The sequence below is a fragment of the Cydia fagiglandana genome, chromosome 7 (genome assembly GCF_963556715.1).
Source record: "Cydia fagiglandana chromosome 7, ilCydFagi1.1, whole genome shotgun sequence".
In the NCBI taxonomy this organism is placed as follows: domain Eukaryota; kingdom Metazoa; phylum Arthropoda; class Insecta; order Lepidoptera; family Tortricidae; genus Cydia; species Cydia fagiglandana.
Window position 1 is genome coordinate 6,346,504 of NC_085938.1, and position 27,940 is coordinate 6,374,443.

Genomic DNA, 27,940 nt, shown 5'->3' on the forward strand with positions numbered 1-27,940 from the left:
GATGTTTCTTTTATCGACAATTGTGTCGCTCAGTAGTACCTGCTTGTAACGAGACGGAGGCTAAAATTTACGGGGTAGTATAGTATGGTTTAACATGCCGTGTTATCAAAAAAATAACTAGCTATTATCTTCTTAATTTTAGCCCCGGTTTCCTTTACAGATTAGTTAGCTGCGGCTTAGTTTGTATACACATATTCACTATGCGTTCACGGTAATGCGAGTATTCTACCTACTCACTATTAGATACGCCTCGATACTTAATGCAATTGCGCTCCACAGTTTAATAATAATAATACCTATAAAATCGACTTATTTATGGACCGATGTAAAACTGAGAACGCAATATTATAATAACAGAGATGGTGTGTATATTAACCTACTTAAATCATCTACCAGATTTCATACAAAATACTGCTGCGCAAACAGCAATTATTACACATAATAAAACAATATCCATATGTGCCGCGTAATAAATTACAATACAATTATAATATTTTTTGTTCATCCACTTCGAAAATTGGAAGGGATAGCCACAATGTTAAATGATGAGCAATAATACTCGACGTATTCAACGAATAAAATAATTTCAAAATATTAAAATGTTGTGCGGTAAAATTCTTGACTTCATTGGTTTATGTAGGAATTTGTAGACAGTAACATCGGTAGCGTAGCGTGCGCGAAGTGAACGTTTTTTCCGCCAATTATCTTCGTCGAATATCGCGTGCGACGACGACAAACGATAAACAAAACAACGGATTTATTTGTAATATTGCTGTCAATAGATCGCGCTGTGTGACAGCGGCACGAATATAGAGGTATTGTTCCGAGTTCCCAGCATACAGTTCATAGAACTAAAGAGAATTTAGTATCGAGGCGGATTGTCAGTCATTTTTGTAGCCACAGAAAATATACTGCTATCTTTCGCCAACTGATTATAACTTTTAGAAATCCATTTGATTTTGACCCTTGTTCTTTCGCTAGTACGTGGCTGGTACCTATGTGTTAAATTTGTTAAATGTTAAAAAGAGTCGCCATCTACCCATGTATAGGCCAAAGGTATAGCGCCATACATACCTTTACCCTATACCATACCTTTGGCCTATGCTCGTTATAGCTATTAATTAGAATGTATAAACTGACATTATCCAAGCGTACGAAAATTGTAAAATTAATACTTTATAAGCCGTCTTAAAATGGAGCATTATATTTGTATTTCAGGCAGAGAAGAACGAGTTACTCGTAGTTTCACAGTCAAAATATTAGTGTATTTTAAAATTACCCGTAACGTAACAATCTCACCCTGCAATTTAGGGGTAACGAAGGAGACGGGCAAGACGAATGTTGCGGGCACAGAAAATCTCAGGTAAGTAACTGGGAAACAGCGGCAGCGTCACAGTCCATTATTCCATCGCTCGGCTCGGAAGTTATTAGGAGTAATGTAGTGGCGTCGGAATGCGCCTTTTTGTTGTCAGGACAAAGGGACAGACATACGTAATGCGTCTAGCGGTCACAAGCGACATGCGTTTCGCGTCAGTACTGTGCATAGACTGAGGCGGGGAGCGGCGATGGCCGGCCGGCACGGAGCGGGTCTCAGAACCGGGCGCTCCGAACAAAGGATTGCTATCGCGGTGCGCGTGCGCATTGCACCCGACTTGTTGGCAACGTCAAGAATTGACGGACGATATGTAAATATAACGTGTATATGATTATTGTGTAAATGTAAATAAATGTATATAAATAAATATGTGTATATATTAATATTATGTTTTATATAAGAGTATTAATATTAGTTAAGTGTAGTGTAAGTGTAGGTATAAGTGTAAGTGGGAAAGTAGCCCACATCACTCCCCCCCAGAGACCTGGTTAAGGGCGATAATAATCTGGGAAACGTACTTGCCTTCCCGAACGAGTAGTTTTAGGTACGTTAGCCTGACTTGGCCCAGGGTCACTATGCTGCCTCCCGCGCAGGATGTTTTCTGGTGCGGCAGGTGTGGTCGGCCCCTGATCAGCGAGCTTCAAGTCCTCGGACAGGTAATGCGCTGGTTTTAATCGGTCGATGCTCACGGTAACCGGTTTACCTTTAATGAGGAGTTTAAAAACTTTATCAGTCCTCTCCAGGACTTTGTGCGGGCCTGAGTATACAGGCGTTAGAGGAGCGCGTGAAGCGTCTTCGCGGAGGAAGACGTATTCAGCTGTCGCTAACTCTTTAAACACAAAGATCCTGTCCTTGCTGTGGCGTGAAGCTGGCGTAGGCTTCAACTTCGAGGCGAATGAGCGTAACCGTGCGGTAAAATCGGCGATATCTGTGGTACCGGGTACGCTTGGGTCAAAAAATTCGCCTGGAAGTCGCAGCGGCTCGCCGTAAAGCATTTCGGCTGAGGACGCTTGCAAGTCCTCTTTAAAAGCGCTGCGTATGCCGAGAAGCACTTGAGGCAACACCTCGGACCAATTGGCGTCAGCATGGCATGTAATGGCGGCCTTGAGCTGCCTGTGGAAGCGTTCCACAATGCCATTGCACGCTGGATGGTACGCGGTCGTGCGTCTATGCTGGAAGCCGATGGTCTTAGATAGATATTGAAACAGTGTGGACTCAAATTGTCGACCACGATCTGTGACAATATCTACAGGACACCCAAACCTGGATATCCAGCCAGCCAATAATGCCTTGGCCACCGTCTCTGCCGTGATGTCCGCTATTGGTACGACCTCTGGCCACCGCGTAAAGCGGTCTATGGCCGTCAAGCAATAGCGGAAGCCTTGTGAAACAGGGAGGGGACCGATTAGGTCAATATGTACCTGCTGAAAGCGAGCCCGAGGGAGTTCAAATGTGCCTAGAGGTGCAGACACATGACGGCTCACTTTGGACCGTTGACATGGCACGCAAGCTCGTGCCCAGTCCCGGCAGTCCTTCCTTACGCTGGGCCATACAAAACGCTGGGCTACAATCTTAGCACTTGTGTTGGCACCAGGATGACTTAAGGAGTGGAGACTGTCGAAAACGGCTTTTCGGTACTGCTTGGTGACGAATGGTCGGGGAGTCGGCGTACTGACGTCGCAGTACAAGGGTTCAGGGCTACCCGGGAATGGCATTCTTACCAAGCGCAGGGATGACGAGGCCAAGTACTCAGCAAGCTCGGGATCAGACACTTGAGATCTAGCTAGATCGGCAAGATCGAGTGGTATCGCCAGTTCTTCAATCCGAGATAAGGTGTCGGCCACAACATTGTCTTTGCCGGATATGTGCCTTATATCGGTTGTGAACTGGGATATGTAGTCCAAGTGCCTAAACTGCCTAGGCGAACAGTTATGTTTCCTCTCATGGAAAGCAAAACTGATCGGCTTATGGTCAGTATAAATCGTGAAGTGCCTCGCCTCTAGCATATGCCGGAAATACTTAATACCCTCGTAGATCGCAAGCAGTTCGCGATCATACGGCGAGTATTTGGTCTGGGATGGACTCAACTTCCGAGAAAAGAAAGCCAACGGCTGCCATACCTGGTCCTGCAGCTGCTGCTGCAGTACCGCACCCAGTGCCACGTCTGATGCGTCTGTGACCAACGCCAGCTTAGCCCGACAATCGGGATGAGCAAGTAACGCTGCGTTGGATAGGCTTTCCTTGGTCTCGTTGAAAGCCTTCAGAGCATCGCCGGTCAGGTTGATGGGTTTGGAACCTTTGACTGCTCCACCCAGGAGTGCGTTGAGAGGTGCTTGGATTTGAGCGGCATGTGGCAGGAATCGCCTGTAAAAGTTGGCCATACCCAAAAATTTCCTCAGCTGCTTGACGTCCTTGGGTGGTGGAAAGTCACGTATGGCTTGGACTTTCGTGTCTAAGGGTTTGGTACCGCTCTCAGAAATCAGGTAACCTAAAAAAGTTACCTGTGGAGCCCCAAAGACGCACTTAGACACGTTGATTACCATGCCGTAGTCTCGGAGTCTGGTAAAAACTTCACGTAGGTGCTGTTTGTGCTGCTCTTCGTCTCTGGAAAAGACTAAGAAGTCGTCCAAGTAGCAGTAGACGAAGTCCAGCCCGCGTGTCAGCTCGTCCACGAACCTCTGAAAGGTTTGGCCTGCGTTCCGGAGTCCGAATGTCATAAACGGAAACTCGAACATACCGAAGGGTGTAGTGATGGCCGTCTTCGGTATGTCCTCCGGACAGACAGGTATCTGGTTGTAAGCCTTTACGAGGTCAATGGTACTAAAGACCTTACAACCAGATATGCTGTGGGTGAAATCATGCAAATGCCTGATGGGGTATTTGTCAGGGACGGTACGGGCGTTGAGCTGACGGTAATCACCACAAGGGCGCCACCCATTATCTTTTTTAGGCGCCAGGTGCAGTGATGAAGACCAAGGGCTCTCTGATGGTCGTGCCGTGCCGCTAGCCAACATACCTTCAAACTCTTGCCTCGCCAGCTTCAGCTTGTCAGGGGCAAGACGTCTCGGAGCGCAGGATACCGGGGGACCTGGAGTGGTGCGAATGTGGTGTTGTGTGTTGTGTGGTATAGTGCGGTGTATGCCAGCAGGTCGTGTGATCTCAGGATATTCCTGTGACAATATTTGATGGTAGCAGGAATCGCTGCCGTTCATGACCTTTACAGAAAATATATCACTAGTATTAATAGCAGAAACGGCATTAACATATAAACTAGTGATGTTATCTACAATACGACCTAGCCTCTTACCACCACAATCTACAATTAAATTATAGTGCGCTAGAAAATCTGCCCCTATAATCGGTTTAGTAACCATAGCTACCACAAAACGCCACGGAAAGTCGCGTCGAAGTCCAAGGTCCAGGTTAAGATGCGCGTAACCGTAGGTTTCGATGGGTGTCCCATTGGCTGCTGAAAGGTTGTACCCCGTCGGTGCTCGACGCTCGTGCAGTAACGACTTGGGGAAGACGCAGAGGTCGCTACCGGTGTCGACCAAAAACTGCAGCTTCGACCTTCTGTCGGTGACAAACAGGCGACGCGATGTGACAGGGCGGTCAGGAGTCGCCATTACCGACTGCCCATGGCATTTCCCGACTTCTTGTAATCGCAGGGTTGTACGCACTTGCTAGCATTCTCGCCATGTCTTGAATGGTACCAGCAGATGGGAAATTTCCTATAACTGGACTGGGACCTGGTGCTGGAACGACTCTGCCTTCTGGAGCGGCTGGGATTCCTTGAGCGCGATCTTCCTCCTTCACGATCCATCTTCAAGGCACGAACCTCTCTCCTGAGCGCAGCTATCTCCCTTGCCAAGGCGTCACTACTGGAACCAGGTTGCTCGGAGGCAGCAGAAGCGACGTGCGACGAACAAGCGCAGCGTGGGCCGATGTCGTGGACCCTGTCAGCAAGGTCTGCGATAATGTCCAACGAAGCATCTGGATGCCCTGCGAGGACAGTTTGGATGCTCGCGGGTAATCTGTTGGTCCACATCATGCGTAAAACGTCGTCCGATATGCGCTTAGCTGCCAGAGCCTGCAGGTGACGCAGGAACTGAGACGGCTTACGGTCTCCCAGCTCTTCATGATGCAGGAGTTGCTGGATCTGTCGCTCGGTGGTATCGCTCAGTCGACTGATGAGTTCACTCTTCAGCTTAGCATATTTGTCAGCTGCCGGTGGATTGGTGATAATATCCCTGACCTCCTTTGCAAACTGTCGATCTAACTGACTGACGACATAATGGAACTTTGTCAGGTCATTGGTGATGCCGGCTATGTCGAACTGACCCTCAACCTGCGAGAACCAAATCGCGGGTTCCTCTGGCCAAAAAGGTGGAAGTCGTACTCCGACTCTAAAAACTTCGGATGACGGAGTCGTTGTTGTAGTGGAACCGAGCGGCGCAGTTGTGACGGATGGTGCAGTGGGAACAGGCACTGCCGCCGGTACTTGTGTAATGGGCGACATAACGGTATTTCCTTTGTCTGCTTTGCTCGACACTTCTACGTACGGTTTTCTGATGAAATCCTCTTGGTACTGTGTTCTTCAGGGGTCACCAGTATGGGGATGTAGATAGGGTGCGTGACGTATCTCAGCCACAGTAATCCAAACGTCCACTTTCTCCAATAAATATTATAATGTCAAGAATATATACAACACAGAAGGAATGTCCAAAGTTCGGAAGATAGAAACACAGAAGGTAACAGTACGGAAGAAATAGAAATAGAAATTAAGCGTCAACAAAAGCATAAGCGATAGCGAACGTAATGCGTCTAGCGGTCACAAGCGACATGCGTTTCGCGTCAGTACTGTGCATAGACTGAGGCGGGGAGCGGCGATGGCCGGCCGGCACGGAGCGGGTCTCAGAACCGGGCGCTCCGAACAAAGGATTGCTATCGCGGTGCGCGTGCGCATTGCACCCGACTTGTTGGCAACGTCAAGAATTGACGGACGATATGTAAATATAACGTGTATATGATTATTGTGTAAATGTAAATAAATGTATATAAATAAATATGTGTATATATTAATATTATGTTTTATATAAGAGTATTAATATTAGTTAAGTGTAGTGTAAGTGTAGGTATAAGTGTAAGTGGGAAAGTAGCCCACAGTTCCCAAGGAGACACAATGCGATGTGCGTACCTCAAATAATTGAAGCTTGCTGGAAATTGAATGGTAGCTTTCAGTGGCGAGGAAGCTGTGTTTGCTTTGGTGATGGATTAGTGATGTTGCAGCTATATTGCGTAACTAATCTAATGACTGGTAAGAGCCGGGTACCTACGGCACTGTAACACATTGATATTACGAGTACCTTACAGTTAAAATTAAAACCTTTATTCTTTATCTACCTTTCTTAATTTATTATTGAATTTTTATTATCTGATACATTTTACATCTTTATTCTTATATTGTTTAATGATTTTGATAGGTGATTAGAATGAAAATATTTGTCTCAATTTATTTTTAAATTTTTAATGACCTTTGATGGCCTAGCAGTGAGGTTTCGAACTGAAGATCGCAGATTTCGAACTTACGAGTATAACATCATTGGATATTTACCAGGCTCTAATCGATCCAAAGAAACATCGTCAAAACCAAACCAGATTAATCTCAATTAGTTTAGTTTTCCCCCTGGGTTTGAAAGTGTGATGCTGATGGCAGGTTGGTTTCGTAAAAATAGTAAAACTCGTACATAAACAATCTTCAATCAAACGTATTTGCATTAATTTGATTTCAAATAAATATAAGTCTTCCATATGACCTACTCTTCCCCTACAAGCTATTTTATTAATAATTTTTATCATTAATGTTAATTCCTGTCCTATAAATTTGTAACTTGTGCACTCCAAGTAGATTAGGTTAGTTTAGGTTAAAATTGATAGAGGTTTGAGCGCTCTGTGAACTCATATTATGCAAAACTCAAATAATTCATAAGTTGTTAAAGTTTCGGGGATTTCCACTGAACGCATTAACAATGTTTCAGATTAGGCAAAGTAACATAATGGTTTCAAATGTTACAACAGATTACTATCAAATATTTCTCATTCAAAATTTACTCAAAACCCGTGTCGTGTGGGCGTTGCTTTTAGTAGATAAGGTCAAAATACTTAGTTATAATTAACTGACAAGTCGGAATATTGGAATACGGCCCGATTTGAACTTTAAGATACCTCTACGTCATTATATCTAGAAACGATATGAATTAGATATGTCAATGTCAAATGTGACGTTTCTTCAAACATAAACGTCACTTTTGACACTGACACATCTAATCCCATATCGTTTCTAGATCTATTAATTGACGTATCTTAAGCTCCAAATCGGGCAGTTAGTCTGGTTCACGACTGCAGTCGCGTCATCGAAACCTGATCAATCGGAAGCTACTGTGACGTATAGCTCGAAGAACCCAATCAGCGTGTTTATTAAGGCGCTCTTATACTGGAGTTTTACGTTTTCAAGGGGGTGAAGCAGACGCAGCGATAGCATAGACAGGGGGGCACCCCGCGCGCCCCACCGCACGATTCCCGCGCAACACATCTACTTCCTTATTCTGTCGCCATCCGTATTCTGGTTTGTTAGTTCCGAATTTTTTTCGGAAATTTATATTGAATATTTTTTATATATTGACGAAATAAATAAAATTAAGATTGTGTAAGGCTAGTTTAATGAAACAACGACATCTTGGAAGTGTTCTTTATTCGTATAGCGCTATCTCTTTCTAACCTAAGTGTTTTTACATATGTCTATCCTTATTTCTCTAGTGTTGTTATTACCTATCGAATGAGAGTATTATGGTTCGACCTAAACATCGACTTTGCCCTTACATGCCCTTTGAAATTTAAATTGAAAAGAATATTTGTATTGTTTTAATTTTAAATTTCACATTTATCTTACCCTTACATGCCATTATTTCAAAACTATAACTTTAAATTTAGAAAAACATTTTATTATTTATTACATATGTTAATTTACTTCCATTTAATTTGGGCGGGCCTGAAACTGAAACTACTTATACATTACCAACATTATACAACTCTAAATTACTGAAACTTTAATAGTGTCAAACTTGAAATTACAACTGTTATAAACTTATAAATGAGAATCATGTTATTTTACTTTATTGTTACTCTTCTTTGTTGAAATCATCATTACTATATATTAAATTTGTTTCATACATTTCCAAACATTTTTATTTCTATCTGACCTTAATTTGTCAAAACTTATTACCTTAAACTATTATAAGCAATATATATATACAGCACATCTTTTTTTGTAACTTTTATTCTTTTTTTAAATGTTTTTAAATCTAATGTTTTTTTTTGTTGAAGCGACCTATATACAGCAATTTACCAAAAGAATTAAAGTCTTATGTTAGACTCATTAATTTATATACACTAATATCTAAATAAATTACACTACATATCATGCAATAGTTCATTACGCATTATTATTTTACATTTACTATACAAATGGTTTTGGAGTGGGTGTCCTTTTTCTAATAATTATTTACAAATACATCTCAGTCACTATTTACAAATTTGCTTATTTTATTCGGCACTAGGTTAAGTTTATTAGGTTAAGTTCATTAAGTTAAGTAATTATTTACAAAGCATGCAATATAACATTATACACAAATTTGTTTGTTTTTTTTTTATTCCTCTCTGTACGCACAATACTAGTCTTTACCCTACTATACACGCCTATATACACTTAAAGCTAGATATGTACATATTTATAGCAAATTCTTTTTATTTACACATTCTGGCGCTTCGCAAACTGACTTTCCATTCCTTTACTTTTTTTTTCCACACTTTAAACTGAGTTACGGTAAAAATAAATTATTATGTAATTACTGGACTGTTTACTTTTAAATTAATTATGCAAAATATTACTGAAATTACTATATATTGGAAAACAAAATTGATATCTAAGACTCTTAGGTAGGTACATAGATTGTATACTATCATGGAATATAAAAGAAATACATATATTTATATTGTCAAATCCGGTTAAATATCATACTTGTATGGTTTCTCAGTGATGCGTCCTCTGTTGGTTACATACTGTCTTCGTCCTCCTGTATGACTGGTTCCATCACACTCCAGGGTATGGGTCACGTCCGTGGTCTGATGATCCTCCGGTATCTGGTCACTATGGGAGTTTACATCATCGCTGTCATCATCCTTGTACTGGTCACTATTAATATGGTCATCGTTTTGTGGATCTGAAAAAGCTGAAAAAGAATCTAAAGAGGGAGGTGGTGTTAAGGGTTTCAAAAACTGTACATGGACTATCTTCTTCTTTGTGGGTTGTCTGACATTCTGTATCTCGTAGCATACTGATCCTACTTTCTTTACTATTTTGTATGGTCCCTTGTATTTTGGAGTCAACTTATGATCTTGTGGTTGGGGCCATGCATATAATACATATTCACCTTCCTTGAAGTTATGTTCTAATTTTCTGAGGTCAAATCTGATTTTATTTCTACAATGTTGCTCTTCTATTTTTTTGTTTGCTATGGTTCTTGCTTCGGATAATAAATCTAACTGATGTGTCCGGTCCATATTTTCTTGAATAGTTCCTATGTGAATTTCATTGGGTGGTATTCTAGGATGATATCCGTGTAATAAATAAAATGGGGAATATTCTGTTGTCTTCTGTCTTGATGTATTTATTGCTAATAAAGTATTAGGCAATAACTTGTCCCACTCTGTACTATTTTCCAATGCCATTTTAGTCAGAGTTGCAATAATCGTGGCATTTGCTCTTTCAATTAATCCGTTGCTCTGAGCCGTGTATGGTGTTGTGGGCAGATGTTGTATTCCATATTTTGTGAAGAAACGTTGAGTTGATTGACTCATAAAACATGGGGCTTTATCTGAAATGTATGTCAATGGTGGACCATATACGTAAATAATATCCTTTTCTATTGTGTCTATGACATCACTTGCTGACAACGAGCTTGTGGGCTTAGCCATTATGTACCTAGTAGCATGGTCTATATGTACCAACATGTATATGTTGCCTGAAGTGGTCTGTGGCAATGCTACTATATGGTCAGCTGATATTACCTCCATGGGTGTGTGTGGTATCGGTCTTGTACCCATTAATCCATAAGCCAATTTTGTTCTTCGATTGGTACTTGCACAAACAATGCAGGCATTTGTGTAAGCTTTAACGTCCTTGTGCATTGATTTCCACCAATATTTTTGCTTGATGCGTGCCAATGTTGATTTCAAGTCCATGTGTCCACTGTCATCGTGTGCTAACTTTAATATTGAAGATCTTAAACTTTGTGGTACTACAATTTTCTCTTTATTGTAAAGCTCTTGTTCATTGACATGTATGAGAATACCGTTTTCTATTTTATATTGTTGTCTAATTTGTTGCAAATGGTGTGTTGTTGGGTCTTGATTTAATTTTGTACATATTAATTTAATGAAATTGTCCTTATTCTGAGCTTGTTTTAATTTTTCTTCATTACTTGTGACTATCATCATACATAAATCTTCTAAGGGATATCTTGACAAATGATCTGCTATACAATTTTGTTTGCCGGGTCTGTGCACTGGTATGAAATCAAATGGAGCTAAATCTACAACATATCTGGCGAATTTTCTGTTCATTTTTGATTTATTTATAACGTACGCTGTCGTGTAACTGTCCGTGATAAGTGTAAACTTTGTGCCAAGCAAGTAAACTCTAAATTTTTGTGTAATAGCCCAATGAACTGCCGTTACCTCGAGTTCATTGATGTGATATCTTGTTTCTGTATCCTTCAATGATCTGCTGGCGTACTCAATCACTTTTTTCTGTCCATTTTGAATTTGAAGCAAACACGATCCTATTCCACTGTATGAGCTGTCAGTTTCTACTATGGTTTCTTCTGCGTCTTGGCGAAAATATGCTAATATTGGTGACGACGTTATTAATGTTTTTACTGATTGAAATGCGTTTTGTTGTGTTTCTGTCAAAGTCACTTGTTTCTTTTTAAACTCTTGTTTTTTTTCTATGGGCAAATTTGCGTTTCGTTTCAACATATCTGTTAGTGGTTTTACAATAGATGCATAATTTTGTATGTATTTTCTAAATGTATTTGTGAAACCTAAAAATGATCGAATTTCAGAAATTGATGTCAAAGTTTCGTATCTACTCACTGCAGCTGTTCTTTGTGGATCTGGTTTTTCTTCATTGTGACCAATTATTCTTCCAAATAGTGGTAGTTCTGTTGCTAAAAATACACACTTTTCTTTGTTTAATTTCAATTTTTTTTTCTGTGTTGCAATAAATACCTGTTCCAAAACTGACAATAATTGTTCAATATTATGTGCTCCTCCTGAAATGTCATCATAATACAAGCGTACTCCTTGATCATATAAGTGTCCATATGTTAAATTGATTACTTTTGACATAATCGATGGTCCTCCGACCATGCCAAACATGACTCGCATGAATTCTACATGATGATCCTGTGTTATTACCGCTGTCTTATAAATATCTTCTTCTTTAATTTTAATATTGTGATATGCATGGTAAATGTCAAGTTTAAATTTGTATACAAACTGAGATATTACATTTATTATGTCATCCATTCGGTCTATAGGTTGAACATTGTTTTCTGTAATAGGGTTTATAGTCTTTGAATAATCTACAACTGGTCTGAAAGGGGTTGTACTATGAAATGGCTGTTCTACAACAAACATTGGTGCAGCATATGGGGAATCTGAATGTCTACATATCTTTTGCTCAATCCATTCATCTATTGTTTTTCTTAGAAATTCTCGTTCTGGTTGTGGCAGTCTATACGGTTTACATTTAATGGGAATGTTATGTTTTAACTTTATTTCTAGTTCTACATCCTGAAATTCTCCTATGTCATTCTTGTCACTTTTAAAAATATCTGAATACTTGTCAACTAAATTTGCAACTTTTTCTTGGTCATCTTGTGTAATTAAAATTTCCTGTTTACTAGTGCTTATGGGTTTCATACAACATGCAGTTAAAGTATTATCCTGTGTCAAACTGTCAAAATACTCTGTATGCGTAGGCGTAATGATACATACTTTGCCATCTGGTTCATGTATAATTCTTGCATATACCGCATTTTGCCAATCTTTTCCTATTATCATATCTACTGGTAAGTTTTCACTGATTGCTATCTGAGGCATAATATAGTCAATTTTTCCCACCTGTAACCTCGCTGTAATCCATCCAACGGGTGTGATCATGCTCCCTGCTACCTTGTATGAGCCTTTCTGCCATGGGTACACTTGCAGGTCACTTGGGAGTAGCTTCTTATCCACCATGGTTACCACCGATCCTGAATCTGGGAGTGCTGACAGTTCTATGTTGCTGTTAAGTATAATTGGTATTAATGTTACACTTGGTTCATCAAACTGTATGCAATTAACTTGTTTTTCTTTATTTTGATTATTTTTAATACCTGTCGATGTGCTTGGGTTATTCAATTGATTAGAGTATGGTTTTGTAGCTACTTTTTCCTTGGGTGACTGTACATTGGATTGCTGCTGTGATTGCATTTCACAATTGTATGAAACATGGCCTTTCTTTTTGCATCGGAAACAAGTTACTTCATCAATTTTGTCTACACTGGGGTTATATTTAGGTATGAAATTGCTTTTTGATTTGTCAAATGTTTGTTTACTTACTGATTCTGGCTGCTCGGTCATCTTACGCTGTACCTTCCTGATGTTGTCAATTGCTGTTGCATGATTGATGAGCTCCTCCACATTCTTACAGCAATGCGTTGCCAAAGGCGTTGACCACCGCATGTCTTGGATTCCTTCCAGTATCAGAGATACTCGATCGGGCTCTGGAATTAAACTAGGTGACTTTTCAAGCATCGCATTTTTGACATAAATGTACTCAGTAATGGTTTCATTCGAGCGAAGTATCCTTTTACTTTGGTATTGTATGAATTCGGCAAATGACATTCTTATTTTAAACCTATCTACGAGTTGCTTTTTCCATTCTGACCATGATTCTATTTTTTTTCCACAAACAGTATTCCAATTATAAGCTGGGCCTCTTAATCGCATGGATGCGTTTACCATTGTCAAGTTATCTGACCAACTAGCTAGTGCGGCTATACGTTCTACTTGCCTAACCCATTCAGTTGCATTTTCAGTGCGATTACCACCGAAAAGGGGAATAGCGTTACTAGTGTCACTGGTTGAAAAGACTTGAAAAGTAGGAGACATTTTTTGTGCAATTATTTCTTGAGTCTGTGCCAATTGAGTTAAAACTTCGGTTAAGGTCGCATTCGTACCTTCCGTGGACATACCTTCGTTTACTACCTGTGCTCGACTTGCTTGTAGTTCCCGAATTTGCTGTCTCATAGACTCCATTTCCAAAATTTGAGATGTACGACGTACCTTTTCTTGCTTCAATGCTTCCATTGTACCATCCTGTATTTTAGCTTTGTTGTCGTCGATAATTCTTTTGATTAAATCATGTTTTAGGCCACTTACTGGCAAATAACGTAACGTCAATTCTTCCCGTAACTGTGCTACCGTAACAGTTTGAAAATCTTCTTCTTCTGTTCCTTCCATTATTTATGATTTTAGTTACTTTTGACCTGAAAGCTGAAAAAGAGAAAACTTGCCGGCGTACCGAAACGTGGTACCGCAACGAAACGTGATGCGAGCTAGTTCCTTTAACGTAGGATTCGCAATCCGGCTACATCCGTGTTTTCACTAACGTTTATATACTTATTTTTACTTTATTACATGACTTTCACTATGAGGTCTATTAATTTACATTTATTTCACGTTTTTAACAACTTTAAACCATTATTTTTAATTAATTTGACGCAGCGCCATGTAAGGCTAGTTTAATGAAACAACGACATCTTGGAAGTGTTCTTTATTCGTATAGCGCTATCTCTTTCTAACCTAAGTGTTTTTACATATGTCTATCCTTATTTCTCTAGTGTTGTTATTACCTATCGAATGAGAGTATTATGGTTCGACCTAAACATCGACTTTGCCCTTACAATTGTTTATAGGCTAATTCGTATTTTGATGAGTATTTAATGAAATTTACTATGGTGGTAAGTATAGATAATTATATGTAGAGTATTCCACAGTAAAATAATAAAAATCAATCATTTCTAATCACGTTTAATTCCACGTTGTTTTATAATTCATGTAGTCTTGTGTGATATAATAAGCTTTAGAAATCGATACTTTTGGGTTCAATTGGCGTAAAGGACATTTTGGCGAAAATGAGTTATATATACAGTTTTATTCAAAATTCCAAGCGCTTTCGTTCTGTATAGTTAAAATTTCAATATCTCTTTAAAAGTTGTCAATTTTATACTATGATTTTGGAAAAACACCTTAGCTCAGGGGGCGTAAATGACCAGTTATAAATTACATAGTATAGTAAAAATAATTGTTATAAATTGTATTGATAGACATAAATAAATAGATATAGATGGTAGGACAGCAGTGATTCTGCTGAAGTAATATAAACAAATAAAAAAAATTGTTTTGTGGCAAAAATTGTTTGTAAGTACATTACGCCCTTTTTCTAATAAGACAACCATAAAAAAAGAGACGTAAGGGACGCTCTTCTTAAAAACAGTCGTGTTTTTTGGCGTACCGGATATGCTGTTCTCGTAAATAAGTATTGTATTATAAGTTCAAGCAATCGGTTCAAAACAACTCAAAAAGTTAAGAATAAGCCATAAATACAGACATCCGTTTATTGAAACAAACAAAAAGGTATGATTTTTTTTTTCAAAACCAAACCGTTTTTGGCTCTCCTAAAAATCGCGTTTTGTCCGTTAAACCCTTTGAGCCTACGGTAGTCGATGTGTACCGTAGTTGGTAACGAATACACCCTGAATTTAGAATAAAAATGTCTGAGTATGTCACTTACGACCCCCTACTAAACAAGACTCACTAAATTATCAAAAATGCCATGGTCGTAAAGGACATTCATAGTGTTTTTGACCAATTTTAAAGGACATTAACTTCTTTCGTATTGAATTTATAGATATGATCGCTAATTTAGGTTAAAGAGACTAACATTTTGAATACTTTTCCAATACACATCAAAAATATAACTCGATAAATAAAAAAAATATATCAACATTAAACAAAACATCGCAGTTATTCGCGTCTCCTGAAAAGTAGCATTTTGTCCTTTACGCCAATCGAACCCAAAGGTATCTTCAGTCTTGTCTTGACCGGGCGCGTGCAATATTACACTGGACTGCCGAGATAAGCGAGTGTTCAATAACTAATTTGCGTACGATTTCCTATTCCTAAATGATCGATTTAAAAGTAATGTTAAAAATAGGCTCATATTAATTGTTTTATTGTATAGTGGACATAATATTGTCTATCGTTCGGAAAATATTTTATTGAACTTGCCGAGTTTTTTAGTATGAATGTACTCGGAGCCATCTATGAATGTTTATGTAACCTGAGAGATTTAACTAGTCTTCAAGTGTGGTTTCATTTAGATAGATTAACCACATTGTAGGACAAAAGTTCGATAATATCGATACCATTGATAAAATATGCTGCTGGCGATCGTATAAGTTGTCAAACACAGTCCTTAATAATCCCTATCCTCCTAAGGTCCAAGGTCCTACCTCTCATTTATTCAGTTCGATGAAATTTAAATCATAATAATATTCAATTGGAACAGTCGTTCAATTTTCATTTTTTTTTTAATAATGGATATTCTTGTATAAGATATATGTGAAAGCTTTTTAGTATTCAATCAATCTTTGGGTAATATGGCTCCATCGATACTGTCGATGATTTCGCCAACGTCAAAGTGGATCCCACGTGGGATCGAATTAATATTATTTGTAATAAATAAACTTTAGCCAGTGTACGGTATAAAACTATCAAATTATGGCCTCTAGGGCTCTAGCCAGCCACGGTTAGAGGTAGAAATACCAAATGCTCGTAGAGCACGACGTTGTTCGGTATTAGGGTTATGAGCTCTTGTAAGGTGATAGCTGGACTTTACAAGGACCCTCGTGGGCTACCCGGCGTTGACGCCAGAATGGTGGTTAAACGCGTTTCATGATTAATTTTTCATTATCTGCACACTTCCACATTAATTTACTGCATAATACGCTATCAATATTACACTTTAAACAACATTAATGAGCAAAAACAAAGAAATGAATCACGAGGCGATGTTACCAATATGGCGGTCGACGAATAACCCCCCTTTTTAGTATTAGAATTTTTAATCAATAGCCTTACCACGACTTTGACACTGACATATTCGCTAACGTCTGCGTAACTTACTTTCTATACATCATCGAGTATCTTCTTTGAAAACGATTATGAAACAATTAAGTAAACGAATTAATTTAAACCGATTTGGTCATTAAATATTAATTACTTCTTCGTCCAGATACGTTTAAATCTTTTTAAAGTGCTTGGAACGAAGTTTTTTTGGTTTATATCAACGAGTTAGTGTAGCCGAGCTCATGCAATGACAGAAATAATTAAATTACACACAAACAACCACTTCCACTGCTCAGGGATGAATAATAACAGGCATAACATATCCCTGCGCCCGATCAAGCTGTATCTCCGATGAGAATCGGGATAGCGAGGCGATGGGCAGTCGCTGATACACTTGTCTTGTTCTCTTAATCAACAAAAAATGCGAATCAGAAAGGTACAGAGTGTATTATGTACAGTACAGGCCAGTATGTTGTCGCAGGGCTATAAGAGATTCCACTGCGAGTAAAATAACGATAGTTGCTGAAAAAACCTGAGCTGAGGTTTCTAAGTTACTTAAAGGGCAAACATTACATTTTAGTAATAAAGGGCCCATAAAACTATTTAATAATTTGGTATTATAGACCTTTACGCCTATGAATAAAGATAACTGCGGAAAAACTCTTAGCGTAAATGCTTTCAAATTTAAGGACATTATAGTAATAAAGGTCCCAGGAAACTTTTTATTTGATATTATACACCGCTAAGTCCATGCTATTTGTTTTGAATTTAGAGTTTAGAAACTAATTGGTGGTAGTAAAAGACACATTATCAAAACATAATATTAAGACACATTAATATTAGAAAAGTCCTGTACAACCTGGTTCGCTTCATATACTTATGGTAAAATCATTTTCAGAGCGGGTTGTAAAGGGCAAGTAAAATAATATCAATACTAAAATATGTCCTTTATGACCATCTTGACCATACGATATGAAAAATCATCAAGAAAAATAAAGGGCTTAAAGGACAACAAAAGACATAATGTGAGTCATTTACAACAATATTTATATTTAGCGGTAACCTTTACGATAACATCTATGAACATGTAATTTTTATAAATGTCTGTTCATTTACGGTCTCTGAGTTAAGGTGTTTTTGCAAAATCATAGTAAAAAATTGGGTCGTAAAGGCAACTTTTTAAAAGATATCGAAATTTTAACTATGCAGGACGAAAGCGCTTGGAATTCTGAATAAAACTGCATATATAACTAATTTTCGCCAAAATGTCCTTTACGCCAATTGAACCCAAAGGTATCGATAGGTATTATGAATGTCACAAATTTTCCTAAAATTAACAATATTTTTATGTACCTATATACAGAATATTCTGAGGTATAATAATATTATATTATTATACAGAATATTCTAATAAATGTATTGACAGTACGCTGTTATTATGTAAATTTAATGAAATTTATCTCTAAGTAAGTCTCTATGGTTCATTTTATATATTGCTTGAATAGCCCTCTTCTGGAGAACAAAAATGGTATTTAGGGGTCAAACAGATCACTGTGTTACGTTCTTTCCTGTGGACATACACAAAGTTAAGGGCTATAAAGATAAATTTTCTTATTTAACCCTTATCCACGTAAAAAGGTCCTCCTTTTATTTACAGAACTATGATAAAATCATTACTTACATGCCCACAAGCTGTTAACTATTGCCCACAGGAGAGAAAACTAGCGTGTTCGCGCGAACTGTACATTTTTCTCTCCTGTGGGCAATAGTTAACAGCTTGTGGGCATGTAAGTAATGATTTTATCATAGTTCTGTAAATAAAAGGAGGACCTTTTTACGTGGGTTAGGGTTAAATAAGAAAATTAACCTTTATAGCCCTTAACTTTGTGTATGTCCACAGGAAAGAACGTAACACAGTGATCTGTTTGACCCTTAGAGTTAGACGAAGAAAAGTCTGCAGCGGATTTGATAGCCCACGCAGTGCAAGTGTTATTTTAAATGTCAAACTTCTATGAAATTATGAGTGTAAATAATACTTGCACTGCGTGGGCTATCAAAATCGCCTAAAGACTTTTCTTAGTTTAACTCTAGTAACTATACGGTCGTATCAATGTTACATAGTATCTGAACGGTTGCTCCTTCTGTCTTATGATGACATAATGCTATGGCAGTTATGAAAATATATACTGATCGAGTTGTTTACACATAGGTTAGCAAACGTTTTGCTCACTGCAAAAGCTGCAGAACTCAGTCTATTTGAAATAGCAGAAATATGGGGACCCCACTTGAGTTTAGAATCTAGAGTTATACCATGAAAAACTGTAGGTACTATCAGCCAATCGTAATATGGAGCGCTTCAAAAATTGGCAAGCGTCCGACCTCCAACGCGTCCCGCTTGGGACTCAGCCCATCGACACCCCATACTTTGATAAATTATGAAAGCCCTTGTTACCAACATTGAGGCATAGAAATAATCTTATCGAATTAAAATGACTGCTGTTGCATTTTGGTGGCACATACCATACATGCTTTTAACATAGACGTATTATACTTACTTTTCTTTAGGTTGGTATGATTGGTAGTAAAACGTCAAACGTCATTTGAATTGTCGTGAACGTGGAAATACGTGGTTATTTTTTATTGTAATTGGTAAAATAACTTTAGCTGTTATTTAAATGGGGGCCAAATCTTTAAGGAAATGTGAAGTTTGTAGTGGGTGTGTAAGAAGACTAACTACTGACGCATTTTTGGCCAAATTTCCAACTTGATCCGAACAGGTCGGTAAACTGATGTTTGTATGCAATATTTTAATTTTTTACTTTGAGTCGTTAACAGTTACTAATTTAATTAGTTTTAGTCGTGTACAATCCATGATTAAAACGAAAATATTTTGTGAATAAAGTATTTTTAAGTAAAAAACTAAGTAACCTATGACACGAATAGTGTACGACCAATTTTATCGATAATCTCTTTATTTCAGATGTCGATTATGGGCAAAGCTGAGGAAAAGGAAATGAGGATTTGGCGTATTTATTTACCTATTCAAAAGCTGAATGGAAACAAGTTCATTTGTGGAAATCATTCTCCATCCAGTGCCTTCAATAAAAAGGGACCAGATTAAAAAAGAATGCGCGCGAATTCAGCATATTGTAATATGCCTACTTGAATAATAAACTATGTTATTTTTATCATGTAAAATAAAATTGTTTATATATATATAATGTTCTTTTATTTTATTAATAGGTAGTACAGTAGGTAAATACAGCAGCACGTATCGCACATTTATCGATATCAATAAACAGTAGGTACTGGAAGTGTCGAGCCCTAGCGTTGTTTTTTTTGTGTTGGTAGTATTGTGTGGTTTTTCTTTTTTTAACAATTATGGCCTGGATGCGAGATCTTTAAGCCTGTATTTGGTGTGTTGGGATATGTACGTTCATAATTCGGTTCGAGGATTGTTCGAGAGTGCCGACTCTTAAAACATAGTGATTATATGCTCTTTGTTGGGACTGAGCGGTGAGATGGCATGGCAGCGGGGGCGCGAGTAAATGGTGCCGTGAATTCGTAAATTTCGAGTTTAAAGTTATATGTGTTACGAAATTAACAAGATTAAACCCGACGGACATTACATCATTACAGACGTTTATTTTGATGTGATTTTCAATACATAAAGTAGTATAATATTTAAATGAAATGAGTTTTAAGGTGGAAAATAAGGGTATGTTTGGATTTTTTTTCTATCGAGCGAAGTTTGTCCAATTATGTTACGAGTACCCGACATACTTAGATAAAGGTCTCAAAAACAACATATATTTTTTTCACGTGTTTAATCTTTGCCGTTTCTTAATAAAATGGCATTAAAATTACGTTTCTAAGAGCTTACCTCGCCTTAATTGGTTTCTATCATTAAGCACCCGTCAGACGCACTCGCACGCACTAATTCAGATTTATTGCGAGACGCGGCCGATGGAAAATAACGGTTATAAGTGGTTAGGTCATAAATAAGGGGCATTAACCATTGAAAGGCCAATTTGCAGCTATTGGCACAAAAGCGATGCTCTACCGTACAAGGCATGACTTGGCTTATTTGACGCTTTAAATACAGGTACCTATAACTAATGGTGGTGTTTTGTTGGTGTGCTTATGTAGGTAATAATGAAACAATCGGTCAAGTGTCGGACCACGCATAATGGAGGATTTCGATTCACTTACAGCGGACAATCAACGCCGTTTACCCATACATTTTGTCAAGCGCAATGTATGAATGGCCTTGATTTGACACTACGCTTGAGTCCAGTCCGTGGCTTAAGGCGGTTATCACACTAGGTAATACTCCCGACTTCGGAGCGGCGTCCGGTGCTGCGATAACTTTGTCCTGTAGAATCTTGATTTGTATGCAAAATCCGCATGGTATAGGTAACACACTGGCTTTGCGTCTACATTCCACGCGGACAATGGATCTTAATAAGTAGGTGACGATATGAGTTGTCAAACTATGTAATGAATGACCATGAATATAGCAATGATAACTTGACGAAGTATCATTTCATATTTCATCTAGGTATATTTTTAACTCCGAAGCACTGTGAGTATTATGTTCCGTGACAAAGCTAACGAGTTCTTTGAGATATTTACCTGCGAGGAACTGAAGCTTGATTTTATACATCGTCGGGTGACAAGCAAAAGTCACTAACTAACACCATTGAAATTATTGGACAATAAACCGTGTTAACAAGTGTAATAAAGTGCATTGTTACTTTAATTTTTTGATAGTTCTTAGGACTTTTGCTTGTCACCCGACGACATGTATCATTGACTACCTTTTACTCGTATTTTGAGTGGAAAAACGCACACCCGCTTTTACGAAGGTGCAAATTCTTATTTCGTGTGCCATTAGTGGTGCCATTGCAACAATTAATAATTATTATTACTCAAATCAAAACTTAAAATAATCGAAGGTAAATTTGTGTCCATGTAGTTGACGACAAGTAACTCTAAGCCCACATTTTAATTAAATTTTCTATCTCATTTTGCAATTCAATAATTTGAGTAAATAGTCGCTTTTTGCGACGCTTATAGCCTCTATATTGAATTGTAAGATGCGGACTGAGGGTCCGACATCTCTAGTCGAAGAGTTCTGATAAGAGATGTGCATTTGTGTGCTTGGATAAGAATCATTCGCAATCTTGCAATTAATATCAATCAATAGACGCAGCAGGGTCAATTTCTGAACACGATTTTTTTTCTGTCCGTGATGAAAATCGCGGGTTAGCATCAAATAATACTTACCATTTTTTTTTTACATAAAGATGCCACACTTTCACACCGGGTTCCATATGAATTCACTCATTAATTGGTTTTTAGAGTACACTTAAAAATACCTAAAGGCTCAAATTACTACTCCCGTGCCCTGTCCGGAATCTACTTTTGAGCATAATGAAAAATCCTACGAAAAATTCTACATTAGTATCACTAATTTGGTATCAAATACTTAAACTAGATGATATTTACTATCACTGAGCACATACACTATTAACTTCATTGTGGTAAATAACTCGTGATCGAAGTTTAAATTTTGTCCGAGCGCGCGAGTAAAATTTCGTCGGCAAAACTCAAAGGGCTCTGACAGCCGACGTCTGTATCTGAACCGCCTCGTGTCCCGCCTCACCTGTACTGGCAGTATTCGGCTGTTTCTCAAAGCAAGCGGATGTACGTGAAGCCGCGGCGTGTTCGAGCAAATCGCATGAGAATTTCGGAATCCGGGTGGGCGACAATTTTTTTCTAATTTCGATGCCCCTTATAAATTTTATTTCCCACATAGCTTTTCAATAACAATTGTCATATTTAGGAGCCCTTTATGTATCTTTATGTAAGCGATAACATAACAGTTTGGTTAAACACGATTTAAATTTTTGGCGATTTTTTTTATTACGAATTCTAATTTCCGTGCCCTAATTCCCATGGAATATTTACCTAAAACAGCTGATTAAGTGGCACGGGAATTAGAAAGTATTACATTTATTGTCAACAATTTTTTAATTGGGGGCACTGTAAGTTAATTGGCAATGTTTACGTCATATTATTATTACATATATATATTGGCATTGAATATATATTATATGTAATAATAATATGACGTATATCTTTCTATTTTACATTTAAGGAAATCTCAAAGAATGCACCAAAATCTATGAACGGTTTTTTAGTATAAGTACTATAGTACATACTTACAGGGGGACCCGAATAACCCGGGCAATTTTAATACGTAAGGTAAGGTGGGATAAGACGACACTGGGGTAAGACTATCACTTGTATGGAATCCTCGTACTGTTAGTCTTGTGCCACCTTACCTTATTCATTGATCATATTATAACATTAAAATATTATATAAACATAAAACTATTTTTGGAATTATTACATATTATAAAACCCGTACCTAAGGTTACATGAAACAAAATGAATCAAATTTACAATGGTTTTTTTTTTGTAAATTTGACAGCTGACAGCGTAAGCCGTATAAAGTTTAAATATATGGGAGACCGAGCTTTGCTCGGAAAACATATACCTACCTAAAAACTCAAAAATGCGCGTTTTCCCAGAGACACCCAGCTAGATCGATTTTTCATCCCAGAAAACGCCCATATATAATCAAATTTCATCGAAATCGTTAGAGCTGTTTCCGAAATCCCCGAAATATATACAAGAATTGCTCGTTTAATAGATTAGTTGTTATAAATTAGCTTTTCTAATAGGTACAAGAAAAATTAAATATATCCTATTCTTACTATATTATAAATGCGAAAGTATCTCTGTCTGTCTGTCTGTTATCTCGTCACGCTTAAGCCGCTGAAACAATATCATCTTGATAATACATATTTGGCATGGAGATAGTTTGAGGCCTGAAGAAGGACAAAGGATCTGGGGGCACGGCAGTGCCGCCGCCAAGTCGAGCAAAACAAAGTGGCACGGCCGTACCATCAAATCTCAATAACATTCTATCTAAATAACATTTAATTTGAGCATGTAGTCTAAGAATTAATACACTTTAAAATCCCTTAGTTTTGTCACTGGCACAATCACTCTCAATCAATATTATTTTAAGGTACTTTTAGCATACCCACAAGTTCCAAATTTGAAACGTAATTAGGTTTTAGCTTTCCAAGCTAATAAAAATCTAATAATACTGCACTATTAGTCACGTTCTAAAGATAATTGCATAATTAAGTTTGTAATCCTATAGAAATATATGCGATAACAACGTTACCTTTTGGTTCTTACAATTAGTAGGGAAAGTAAAGGTACACTACGATGGACGATGTGAGTATGAATAAAGATGTATTATGATATGTATATACATAGTATCAGTATGGTATGGGTATGATTACCCGAAAAGAAGGACAGCCTACAAAAAGAGATGGGATCATTTCAATTCATGTAAAGAGATGCAAATCTCGCAACGCAGTCCTTCTACTCTACTACAAAAAAGTTTTGGGATGTAATGTGAAACCAATGCGGTTATTTTAGTCAGTGCCAGGGGGTATTTTGTAAGTAAGTTTTTTTAGGAAGATTATGATATTTTTGAAAAATTACTTAACCAACCTACACTTTGAAGATTTTCCCGCAGGGCAGAGACACCCCGTATACCTATGGTAAAGTAAGGCGGGGTAAGACTAACTTAGTTTATTTTGATCGGGGCAAGACTAACAGTATGAGGATTCCATACAAGTGATAGTCTTACCCCGGTGATAGTCTTACCCCACCTTACCTCATATGTGTTCAAACAATTTTTTGGGTTATTAATTTATGAAGGCAGCATATTCGATTTCTTCAGATTAACTTACACAATAACTTCTTCTCACTGTGCCCCTATTTATTTCTTAGTATCATTTCCTATACGACCATATTCTAGATCATACACCTTGTACCTATCTACATGTCACATAATGACACTTTTTAATGAATAGTTTTGTATGTAAAGGCGGACAAGTTTACGAAGCTACTCAAAGTATTGTTTTGAAATATGTACATTTTACTAAGAAAGAGAGATTAGTTGCCATTAAAATAAAGGAAAGGATTAGTCAAATACGTAGTTTTTAGCGTAACATACTTTCGTAGATTTGTCGTTCGAAACTAAAATTAAAGAAGGTAAATATGTCCGATGCCACTTCAGTATGGTTGCAGTATATTATTGTAGATTAAAATATACATAAATAATAGTTTTAAGTACCAAAATAAGTTAAGAAAACAATTCCCGTGCCGTGTTCTAATTTCTGTCCTAGTAAAATCTAATTTCCATGGACACACTAATTCCCGTGCCCTGACCAAAATTTTAAATTTAAATAACTTTTATAGTTTTATGAATATTTTTATCCCATAAGAAAATTAATATTTATTATATTTTTTATCAAATTCTCAGCATATTTTTTTTTGTGTAATGTTGGTATTTCAAAATTCCATGGGAATTAGACAAAAATGCTCGTTTGGTGAAATTGACCCAGCAGCGTGGCTCAACTGTTTAAATGTTGATCTATAACTTTTTAGAATTGTATTATTTTTGACACCTTTTATTGTTTCGCGATAGTTATATACCGGGTGTGGCCTGTAACACATAGATTGTACTCCTCAAAAGGTGACACTTTTGTTCTACAACTTTTAAAAATTATGAATTATTTAGACTCCCTATTTTTCATACAAAATAAATATTATCTTCAATAGACGCCATCGCCACGCCATATCATTGTGAATGACGTTGCTTGTCACGCCTTAAACAAAACAAAATTCGCAATACATTGCGTCTTAGAATAAACTTTAAAGTGTATTAAAAATCAAACCACAAGTTATTTTTAAAAGTCGCTGAACAAATGTTAGTCAGTATGAGGAGTACAGCCTACAGTTAAATTTTTTGCTCATATTACAGGCCACACCCGGTATATGTAATTGCAAAACATGCGATACGACCGAAAAAAATAATTTTCTTTGTTCACACAGTATTTTCTTCATTTGGAGAGTGAAGTCACACCGAATATAACAATTTGTGAGGGTCCAAATCCCAATCAGAAGGACCGGCGAACCAAGATGGCACAGTTATGTAATTGAATTGGGTAAGTATAGGAAATTGTATTTACTATTTCCTCGTTCATCCGTTTTCCAATGTGTTGCCAAACGGCATGGTGGTCAGCGACATTTCTTTGCCACCTTGAACCAGCTTGACACTATTAGGACAAAGAGAGTAAAGCTGGAAACAAATTATCGGACGCGGCTGACGGACGCGGCTCACAGCCGCGACTTATAGGTATCTAGATAATGAATATACACTGAACTGTGCAAACTATCGGAGGTAAGCCGTGGACGTAACCTTGTGCTGACCTTGAGCCTTCGGACGTCCGACAGAAATCTGGCGCGCTGGATGTTCCTGTCAGCCGAAAACGTCCGCGGACGGTATGCAGTAGTATGCACGGGGTGCGGGACGCGTCACTGCGCCAGAAGGACGCGGACTACGCGAGAGCTTGGACGTGCGTACGGTAAAAATGGAGGAAAGAATTATCGAGTGTGTTCGCAACAAAGAATTACTGTATAATCTCAAATTAAAGGATTACAAAAATGCATGTTTCTTCGTCTACAGTTCATTGTGGATTGAGCGTTGTTGCGCGTCCGCAAGCCACGTCCCGAACACTGTGCACACTTTTATGTCGCGCCCGTCAGCCGCGTCCGTCAGCCGCGTCAGATAATTTGTTTCCAGCTTAAGAGTAGCTTATTCAGCACTTAAGGATGACTCACATTAGATCGGGCCGTGTCCCGGTCGGAGCTTCCGGTGCATCGTTTTCTATGGAGAGCATCGCGTGATCACCTGTCATGTTATAGAAAAGTAAGCGCCGGAAGCCCCGATCCGGACACGGCCCGGTCTAACATGAGTCATCTTTTATTTGCACAAGTTGGCTAGCTATAAAGTAAATGCTACACATGTAGTTACTTACATGCCTTTTATTACTAACGTTGCAAATTACCATATGGGCAGCTTGATAGTATATGAAACCCTTTGCACTTGCAAATTGAGGTGTGGTGGATGTTCGTTGGAAACCTTTTGTTGGCAATATTATATATAAAGCAATATATCTATAATATTATAGTATAAAATATGTGAAAACTTGTATGTGCGACGGTTAATGATTTCAATGACACACAATTTCAAAAGCGAAATACATAGAACAACCTATTTTGAAATGAAGAAGTATAAGGTAAAAAAATATTACTTTCATTTTATATAGTAGTCAGTGATATGGAATAATTAGCTATAAAAATATTATACCCAATTTTTTTCTCAGTAGTAGGTAATGGCGGGGAGGAAGGAGGAGTAATTCTTTACGTATATAACTACCTACACCTACTTACCTATTACATATATAACTTACGTATATTATGCATTCGAAACATCTTTTTTGCACTTTGTTGTATAACACAATTCCAAATGTATATTGCCCGCAGGAAATACGTGAAATGCAATCCTAAGTACATTATCGTGAACATTTAAGGACGGAGACGAAGCTACATTATGATTCAAATATGGGTAATGTATGTGGGAATAAATTAACATAATTTGTCGTGGCCAACCATTCCCGAGCAGTGAGCGTTTTACAAAATCATCTCTGCGGCGCAATCGTGGCAGAACACACAGGAGGTTGACCGTACAAGTCGTCATAATTCTAGTTAACTAATATACGAGCCGAGTCATAGAGGATGACAGAATATAGCCACCATCCCGTTTAGTGTAATAAATTATTGAGATATCTGGTATATTACACACACAGGGACAATATAAATCGTAAACCGAGCAGGCCCGTAAACAGTCATCTCTTGGTGATTGTCAGTCTAGCATAGCGACGCATCCGCAATAAATATTGTACCAGGTATTGGCACACAGTTGCCTACACATTTCCATAACAAATCGAGAAACGATCGTGATCATTTATCACTGGCTCGGCCGCGGCGCGTAGATACGGAATGACAGAATTACAAACAAATTGGAAACGTATTTGTTGATCACGCCAATGGCACGCGTCAATGTCGGATTACATACATAGATATGTTACTAAAAGCCCACCCAAGCAGAGACGGCGCGGCGTCAGAAATCAACTTATACAAAGCAAGGTATTTTAGCGTCCACTGATTTTTAAATACGTCATACAGTCTTTGAATTCCTCCAGCATGAAAAGATTGGGCAATACCATTGTGTTAATATTTACTTACTTCACGTGCTATAGACCGACCGTT

General features: G+C 38.0%; 2 long non-coding RNA genes across 2 annotated transcripts in view; both read left to right on the top strand.

Moving 5' to 3' along the window:
- The window catches only part of LOC134665795 (uncharacterized), a 247,023-nt gene that overhangs the window by 122,856 nt on the left and 96,227 nt on the right, over positions 1 to 27,940 (top strand). The window lies entirely within an intron of this gene.
- LOC134665796 (uncharacterized) lies at positions 873 to 27,472 on the top strand. Its single transcript, XR_010098418.1, has 4 exons — positions 873 to 980; positions 1,219 to 1,363; positions 25,661 to 25,773; positions 27,155 to 27,472. It is a non-coding gene; the product is annotated as an uncharacterized LOC134665796 (long non-coding RNA).